The sequence below is a fragment of the Fukomys damarensis genome, unplaced genomic scaffold (assembly GCF_012274545.1).
Source record: "Fukomys damarensis isolate Sample0158 unplaced genomic scaffold, DMR_v1.0_HiC HiC_scaffold_37, whole genome shotgun sequence".
NCBI lineage: Eukaryota > Metazoa > Chordata > Mammalia > Rodentia > Bathyergidae > Fukomys > Fukomys damarensis.
Window position 1 is genome coordinate 50,245,447 of NW_022900949.1, and position 9,736 is coordinate 50,255,182.

The window sequence follows — 9,736 nt, forward strand, 5'->3', positions numbered from 1 at the left end:
ATCATGGGATAAAAGAACACTTCTGAAATTATGATTTCCCTGTCTCTCCCTCCCTACACACCTCCCTTCCTTTTTTGCAGCATTGGGGATTGAACCATTGTAGAACTGAGCTACATCCTCTGTATTTTTTATTTTTTATGTTGAGACAGGGTTCTTGCTAAAGCGTTAAGTTGCCCAGGCCGGGTAGAATTTGAGATTCTTCTATCTCAGCCTCCCAGAGTACTAGGATTACTGGTATGTACCACCACGCCTGGCTTTCTTGTCTCCTCTCTGCCTATCTTTGTTTTGTCCTACTGTTACCAGATGATGGTCACAGGGGAATTCTTTCCAGGTTATTGGTGTCCTGAACAAAGAATTAGACAAAACATACAGAAAAGGCAGTGGAGATGTGCATTTATTAAATGTGGAAGAGAAGTAAGTACACAGCAGAGTGACAGCGGGGCTGTGAACAGATTGATAATGGTGGTGAGGCTAAGGGAAAGGGGTCTTTTGTGCCTGGAATTCCTGGTTTGGCTTTTCACTCATGCATTTAAGGCACTGGGGCTGTTGTCCTGTCAAAAACTCACTTGGCCTGATGCCAGATCTAAACTGTCCTAATAGGGACTAGCTTGACTTCATGCCAGGTATAAATGAAGACTTGAAAATAGCAATTCTCTGACTGGTTCTGTGTACAGTGCTCAGGAGCTGCACTCCTCTTGGGTCCTGTGTTCTGCGCATGTGCTTTGGGTCTCATTACTTTGACAGATCCTGCCCAGTTGTTGGTTTTTTTTTGGTCTTTTTTGTACTGGGAATCAAAACCAGGGCCTTGCTCTTGTTGGGCAGGCGCTGCGCCGCTGAGCTACATCCCTGTCCCTGCCCAGTTGTTTTGATGGTTTTGCCCCAGTCCTCATATCCTGCCTTACTACCTCAGTCAGGACCAGTGCAGTTATGAAAGCCCTGAACTCAGGAGGCTTCCTCCCCAGTGGGGTTTATTACTGTGTGATTGCTGTTCTGGAATTCTTTTTTTAAAAAAATTGAGTTTATTGGTACATTTTAGGTATACAGTACAGTTACATTCATTATTGGGATCTTGTGCCTTTACATGACAGGTCTTGGTTCTCATTTTTTTCCCCTTGTCCCTGCCCTCCCTTCACCCCCTCCTCCCCTCCCTATTTACACACACTTTATTTCATTTTTTCAGTTTCTTATATTTTTTTTTCCTCTCCCTTATTACCTTTCCCCTACCCTTCCCACTTTCCCTACACCTTTAGCCCTTTGCTTCCTTGGAATTCTTAATTTTATCTTTGACCTTGTGTTTTCTAAGTGAAATCCCATAGGTCAATGGGACCTGTGCCAGGGTCTTGAAGCCTCAGCTCTGTGTGTTCCCACCTTGCCTTGCTTGCCTGGCACAGGTTTTTGGCCACCAACTCCCCTGTCCAGGCTGTATGTCCACCTGGCCTCCCCTGCCCTCCATCCTTGGGTCACTGCAGCTCTCCACCTCTGTGAAGTCAGGGTGTGGACCCAGGGAGGGTTGGGTACTTATACCCTGTGGTGGGGGGACATGGCACAGTGGTGACCTCACCTCAGGCTGGCATCACCATGTGTCCACGCCTCTGTGCTGGTTGGTGCTGTGGTTCATGGCAAGGAGAGACATTAGGCTTGACTTCCTGAACCTCACCCCTAGGTGAGGCAGGTGGCCGGATTGCTGGCTGGAGGGAGGTCACCTGTGCCTTTATGTGTACTGTCCCAGGGTGGGGCTGGAAGTGTTCCTCTGCACCTGAGGGAATCATCTCTTCCTCCTTTTGTACTCCCTGAATCTGGCTGAGGCAGTCTTTGCCTTTCCTGGCCAGCTGAGAGCAACCTCCTGCAACAAGCCATGAAATAATTTTGGTGATTCTACAACACGAGCTAAATGCTCTGGTATTTGCACTTAAAACTGCCACTGTACAATATAAAGATGAACAGTAAAATCTGTAAATTTTCCTATTTTTTCACTCAGAAATATCAAATGAAAAACATGACCCTTATAAAAAGATACCTTGAAAGAAAGAAAAAAAAGCTTTCTAGGCACCTGTAGTGACCTTTTTTCCACAGCAGTGCCGAAGAGGCTTCCAAATATGGTAGGTGATCCTGCTTGTGGTTGATGTGCTGATGAAGGAGAAGGGGTACAGGGCAGGCCTGATGCCTTGTGTGGTCCTCAAGGATTCAGAGCTCATAGGGAGAGCCTGTCAGAGGTGGACAGCCAGGGGATGAGGGCTGGGTGCTGAGTAGCAGGGTGGGCAGAACATAAAAACCGGAGGAAGAATTAGAGGGAAAGTCGAGAGTGGTTGGAGCCCACACAGAGTCACTAGGGATTGTGAAAAAGGACAGAAGCCTGTGCTTCCCTCCAGAATACTTGAGGAAAGATCTCCTGGGTTGGCTGCTGCTCTCTGCCATTGGGAGGGGAAAATAGAAGCTAAGAAACGGAAAAAAGTTATGCAGAAGGTAGTTAGGGCTCAGAAACACCCAGTGGCCCTGCTGCTCTTCAGAGGTGCATCTGGATCCTGGCTCAGCTGGCTCCTTGATGAGTGGTGTTTGCCTACTCCTCATGCTCCCTTCTCTCAAGCCCAGTCTTGCCCCACTGAACAGAGCAGCTCAGGCTGGATGTCCTGAAGCACTCTGTGCTGACTCTTGGTGGGAATGGGGGACCTTTTTCTCTTCATGCTGCAGGCACCCTACTCCCTGCTGCTCCAAGAGGCTGTGGCCCAGGCTCTTCCTGTCCTGCTTAGAAGAGCAGACACCTTGCCACAGGAGCTAATGTTGCATGGGCCAGCTCCACATTCTGGAGAGAATGCCAGAGGCAGTGGGGTGGAGGGGAGCAAGAGTGCTGCTTCTATGCTGACCCTCCCTGCATTTGAGTCCTACCTCTACGCTTACAGGCTGTGTGACTTTTGGCACATTATTTAGCCTTTCTGAGTTTTACTTCCTCATCTGGAAGATGGAGTTGATAGCAATACCTCCCACACCATGATGGATAGAGGTAAAATTAGTTAATGTATGCAAAGTAGCTAGTAGAGGACATGGTGGGCACTCTGATGCCATTTGGCTGAACCATTTGCTGGTGACCAATGGTTTAGCTTTCACACAGGTGCTGTGTGAGGCTGTGGGGTGTGGCTATACTGTTGCTACTGTGCCAACCAAGGCAGTTTCCAGGTCATCGCTGGGGCTAAACTCCCTGCCACCCCAGCGGCAGTACCCAGGTCCTTCCTCTCTTCTTACCCTTCTTTGAGGCTTCGGCTACTGAGCTAAACTGGGTTGACAGATAATGCAGGTGTAGGTGAGAACAGGAGGTGATGAGGCCCAGGGCCTTCTCAGATACCTGTACCGTCTCCTTTAACCTCTACCCATCCTGATATGGGAAATACTGCTAGTAGTTCTGTCTCCCACATGAAGACTCATAGCTCAGCAAAGTTAAATAACACGCCCAAAGTTACACAATTTTTAAGGGGTAGTTAGGCATCAAGCACAGGAATGTGGATCCACAAGCCTGCTGGGGTGTTTGACCTGTGAGATATCAGCAGTTGCATTTGAGATTTATGTGAGTCCTGAATCCCCCCTGAGGTTTGTTGCTGTTCGAGGGGGTACTTGCTTGGAGAGGCCGTGGCGCTGTGACTTTCAGGATGTTGAGTCAGCCTGTCCCACAGCAGCTGCCATGGGGACGCAGGACAGGACAGGGAAGGAGGGATTTCTGCCAAAGCTTCTTGTGATCAATTTCTTCTCATTGTGGAGGAAAAATGTCATCACTTTGGAAATGAGTTTGTTCACTCTGCGGGACTGATGACTTGGGACTGGGCCATACATCTTGCTTGTCTAGATCAGTGGTGTCTGAGAGACTGAGAGGCATCTGACTATCCTCTCTGTGATTTCCTTCCAACCTAGAGGAATGCTAGCTGCCCCGCTTTGTGCTAAGGAGGAGGAGTAAACCTACAGGGTAAGCTGATGAAAGAACTGAATTACAGAACGGTAACAAAAGTTGTATTATGTATACCTGAGTTGCATTGCTTGAAAAATAATTTATAGGTATATATTTATATATATTGCCCTTGTCTTGCTATTCCGAATACGGTAGCAGTGAGGACACATATGCTCCACTCGTGAGTCAGAGGGCAGGGACATTGTAAAGCTGGGTCCTAACACCTCTGACTCCATGTCCTGTTCATGATCTGGCTTTATCCTGAGATAGATGGGCGTTAACACTTCATTTTCCTTTCGGTTTCTCTTTCCCTTTTCCAGATTAGGATATTTAAACCTGATATGCCGGTTCGTCTATCCTCAAAGAGCTGGCGAAGACTAGAATTTGTTTCCACTTCCGTCCTGCTTTGGGATATTTTTAAACACTTGGATCCTTGGGATTGTTTGGCTCTTCCAGAGTGGCTTGCAGGGGAGCGCGAGAGCCGCTGTCATTTCCATAGCTGCCACTAGGTGTCAGTGGCGCTCTTGGTCCGTGCGAGCCAGCGGCTGCAACTGATTTGGTCTGGTCTCAGAGGAGCTTTTGCGCCCTAGCCCGCAAAATAACAAATGTCAGTCTTGCAAGGCACTTTCTTCAAGAAGTGCCCCGGGGAGCTCGGGACTTTGCATAGGAAGCCGAGGGAGTGAGGGGCTTCTGATAATGATATTCAGCGTGGAGTGGAGCGGCTCACAGGCAGAGCCCAGTCTTTCCAGCTTTGATATATGAGATTATTATGGAGAGGAGCGCGGGCCAAGCATGGGACTCTGCAGGCCGTGAGTGTGAGCTCGGCCCAGCGGAGGAGAGGTGGGAAGAGGAGCGGGCTGGATGTGGAGAGCAAAAGGGTTAAAATGCGCTGTCTTTGACAGTACATTTCTGCCCAGCACATACTGGACAGTCATAAAGCACTAATGAGGACTAAAAAGATATGAGTAAACACACAAGCCTTTTCCTACCGAGCTAATATTGTCTTTTCCTTCCAAACCCAAGGCCTTGACAGTTTGCAACTTTGGCATGCAACTTTAAATTCAATACAGATGTTCCTAAAAAACGAACAAAAAACCTCCCATAAAAATGCATTTCTAAGATATCTACATTTGCCACCTCATACGCTTCCCCACGTCTTTATTTCCTTATAAAAACCCCAGTCCTCACCCTAACTGCACTATCTTGGGCCCTTTCCACCTATTCCAGTGTAACCAGTGATCTACATAAACTCCTGCTTTTCCTATATTCCTGTGTACTAGTAAAATTCTTTTACCACCTGCGTCACTGGCCCTCTATGTGCCATCTGGCAAGGCAGTGGCGACCTCCAGAGGGGGGCCCTGCTGGCCCTCAGTTTGTCCCCAGCAGCCAGAGATCAGGCCTCTTACTGACTGAGCAAGGCAGCCAGGGTGGAGGGCCTTGGAGATCAGTAGGAGCTGCTGCTCAGGCTCCAGAGCCTTCACCAGTCAGTGTCAGATCTGGGAGGAGCTCCTCAAACCAGCGATTCAGCAGCATGGCCACGTAGGAGGTGGCTGGCAAAGACTCTTGCACGATTATCCTCTCCTGGAGGGGCACACTGGGAGGAGGCTCCCTAGGAGCTGTAGACTCCCAGGCAGGGCTGCCAACAAAATAGCCCTTCCTCTCTTTTCCAAGTTCTGCCAATCCTCCCTCACTGTCTGCTTTTCTTAGACTGTAATGTTTTGTTTTAAGACTCTTACTATGTTTGAACCGCAGTCCCAGCTGGGGTAAAAATTCCATCTTCTGAAATGTCAGTTTACCTGCATGGGTTCTACTGCCCCACTTTTCCAAAGCCATGGATGGTTCACTTCTGGCCACCAACTATGGTCACTGCCACAGGTCTGGCCCTGACTCCTGCCGAAGTCTGGTTCCAGATAGATGAATGTTTATCCTCTTCGTGCAAATTCTCACCTTGTCATCAGAATTATTTATTCAGCTTATTCTCATCTGTTCAGCTGTCACTCAGAGCCAAGCCCCAGTCCCAGCCAAGTACCCTGCTAGGTCTGGTTCTGCCCTCACAAACCCTCAGACCCAAGACCTTGGTTAGAGCCCAGGTCCTCACCCCATTTAAGTTTCTCTGCCCTCTGGCCAGCTCATGCTGACAATTTTCTTAGCCTCAGGTCTGGACCTTAAACTCTTTACAAGGCTCAGATTCCTACTGTCTTCCTCTCTTTTGAGCAGTAAGGATCCAGAGTTCTTAGAAAGTAACACCTTCAGAGCCGCCAAAGACTCTTGATTACACTTCTCTAGGGTGTGGTGGCAGCAAGGCCTTGCGCTTTTAGCCCCAAGGGGCCTGTGCATTCTTTGCAGCAACTGAGGTACCTATTCATGAAGCTATTGTTTATGAAGCCTTAATTTGCATAACAAATAAGGACTCCCCCTCCCTCCCCAAAGGCCCCAAGTTTAACTTTCTATCCTTACCCAAAGGACTAAGAGACAGCCAATGTCATTTAAGTTTGGACTCACTTTTTTAAAAATTGAACGATTCTTTTTCACTTTTTTACCTAGTTACAATATCTGCAGATACTCAAAGTGAAATCTTTAAATATTGACTTTTACTCATTGATTTTTTTTTGTGGACAAACACACAGTAGGCAGTTGGCGTCTGTTTTTGAACGAATAAATGCATTGTGCTTGTGTTAGTGCTCTGTAGAGTGACTGGTTGGTAGCTTGTTGTGATGGGTGAGGGGTTGCTGGCTTATTTTCCTCTCTCTTACTTGCTCTCTGTATTAGTTACTTTCTTGTTGCTGAAGCACAATACCTGACACCCACAAATGAAAAGAGGAAAGTTTTATTTTGGCTCACAGTTTGTAGAGGTTTCAGCTTATAATTGGCAGGCTCCAAGGCGGAGTGGCACACAGCAGAGGAGAAAAAGTTCGTGGTAGTGCAGGCAAGTAAGCAGTGAACAAGCCTTCCTTCTTTTCCTTTTTATCCCATCTAGGTTAGAAGCCTATTGATTGGTGCCACCCACACCCACAGTGGGCCTTCCCATTATCCATACCCAGAACTATGCCAAACCAATCAGTGGACTAATTTAGTTATCACAATCCTTAATCCATATCCACACACCCTAGATCCAGCCCCCTCCAAGAGGCCCTAGCTATGAGCATATGAAATTTGGATACAAGTCTTAACTCTCTCATTCCCTGGCCTTTCTTCTCTAAACTTAAGCACTCTGCTTATTTCTATAGTCTTCATATTGAATACATTGGCCTGCTTGTTCAGTGTTTTTTTTTTTTTTTTCTGCTATAATTTACAATGAGAGGGGCATTTAAAATTATGTTGAGTAGAGGAGTCTTCCTCTTGGGTTGGGGGCAAAACACAAAGGTCATGTGTGTGTGATACTTAGATTAAGGGTGTGGACAATGGAAGCCTGAGTCTGGGTGTGGGTGGCACCACTCAAAAGGCTGGTAGCCTGAATGGAATAAAAGGAAAAGATGGAAGACAGGCTGCTGCTGCTGCTTGCTGCCTCCTGCTTACTCTGCCATGGACTGTTTTTCTTAGGCAATACCTCTCTGTTATGCCGCCCTGCTTTTGTCTAGCCAAATTGTCTGTGTAATATTAATTACCATGCCTCCAAATAAGAGCTGGTGGTGCACACCTATAACCCCAGCATTCTAAGAAGTTGAGGGAAGAGTACCTCAAGTTCAACTCCAGCCTGGGCAACTTAGCAAGTCCTCTTGTCAAAATGAAAAATAAAAAAGGTTGGTGATATAGCTCAGTGCAAAGGCCCTGGGTTCAATCTGCAGTGACTGACACACACACACACACACACACACACACACACACACACACATGCACACACACACACACACACACACAGAGGCTCTGACCATGATAATGAAGGGAATTGGTTGTGTGAGGAGGAAGGTTCCTGATTGAACCAGTTTATGCTCAATATCATGTAGAGAGACATAAGGAAACAGAAATATGCTTCACCAACTGGGGTAAGATAGTAGAGGAAGGAATCAGCAGGAGTGGCAGAGATTAGTGAGTTCTTGGAATACATGAATTATAGGTTTGAGAGAATTCTGGAGATTTAGATTGTACTCTGAAAAGTGACTAAAATTATTTCCTAATGTTTAGTTCTCTCTAGGTCTAGTAAACTGAGCTCTGTTTGTAGGGTTTAAACCCAGAAGTGGAGTATATTCTGGTCTTCAGGGCAAAGCCTAGTGAAGCCAGCAGAGGGACCATAGAAACAGTGAGAGAGCTGAGTAAATGTGGGTGGGGTGCTGAGACTGTGTCCTTGCTGGTCATCTCTCAGCCCTTAAACGCATTGCATAAAGCCAGAGCTGTCAGTGTTCACCCTCTCACTCAGCCAGATGTGGCTGAAGCTGCCTGGGGAGGCTGCCCCTCCAGTCTCCATTTGCGTGCCCAGGCATCCTCACATGGGCTTGCCCCCTCTACTCAGCGGCAGCCCTAGTCAGGCATCTGGGTTCTTCCCAGACATGCGGCTCAGCCCGAGCCTGAGTGTGGACTCCTGCCAGGGCTTCAGTGCTTCCCCTCTCCTTTCTGGAGACCGGAGCTGAAAGAAACCTGCCCACAAAGGTTGTGCATATTTGCTTTTTTTTTTCTTTTTGTTGTTGTTGTTCCTACTGGGGATTGAACTCCAGACCTTGCACTTGCGAGGCAGGTGGCAGTACCACTGAGCTAAATCCCCAGCCCTAGGTATTTGTTTTTGTTTCAGGTTGTGCATATTGGGCTGGAGCGCGAAGGGTGTCTCTGATCAGTCAGTCTGCCCCACTTTCACAGGTGGGAACAGGGAGGCGCAGAGAGATAGCTGCTGTCAACTCACCTCAGCATCTGTAGTCCTTTGAGCTGTGGGCCTGGCCCCAGCCACCTTGGGTGATTTCAACACTGTTTATCATCACTGAAGTTTCTGCTTTCCTGGGTCCAGTAAAATGTGGAACACTCTTGTCCCACCACTGCCTAAACACCTCCAAAACAGTTTACTGTGACTCTGTGCCTGCCTGGGCAGGTGGGAATCTTCAAAAGTGGGATCGAACTAGTTTCTCAACAAGGTAGTCAGAGCTCACTGTGCTGCACAGGAAGCTACCACTGGAACTAACATCAGGTTGAATTGGCTCTTTTTCCTACATTAAAAATTAATGAAGAAATAGCCCAGAGAAGACACAAATGTCTGACCCCACTTCTTAGCTAAAGGAGCTTAGAACCAACTCCTTCTCTTCCTCCCTCCCACGCACTCCTCCATTCTCTGTCTCTCAATCTTTCATGGGAGCAACACCTCCACGTATTTTAGAACAGTCGCAATAGGCGGAGTCATAGCAGATAGTATTTGGCTAGCCTGTTCAGCTCAGGTACGGCATCCTGGAATTACTACTGAATTACACTAAACTGTGGAGAACTCTCTGAAAATCCCACAAATTTGACTAATGCATGTTTGATGTTCCAGTTTTATACATTAAGGGTAATATGTAGGATAGGTAGAATCTGTGGGAATTTTTTCTTCTTTAAAAAATAACAAATGACATCTTGTGGTCTCTTTTCCTTTTAAATTTTTTTCTAACCATAAGTACAATGCACACTGATAAAGAAGATTTACGTGGCATGTATCCGTGATAATAGCCATGGCAAAGGCAGTCTGAGGTATATTAACAACAGACTTATCTCTGGAGCAGCACCTTATGTAAGGTGTGTTTTCCTCTAGCACCAAGTAGCAAAGAATTCACCTACACTGGTAGATAAGTGGCCCCTGGGCTCACACACTGTCCAGCACCAGGCCCTGTGGCAGGAGGATTGCTTACCTAC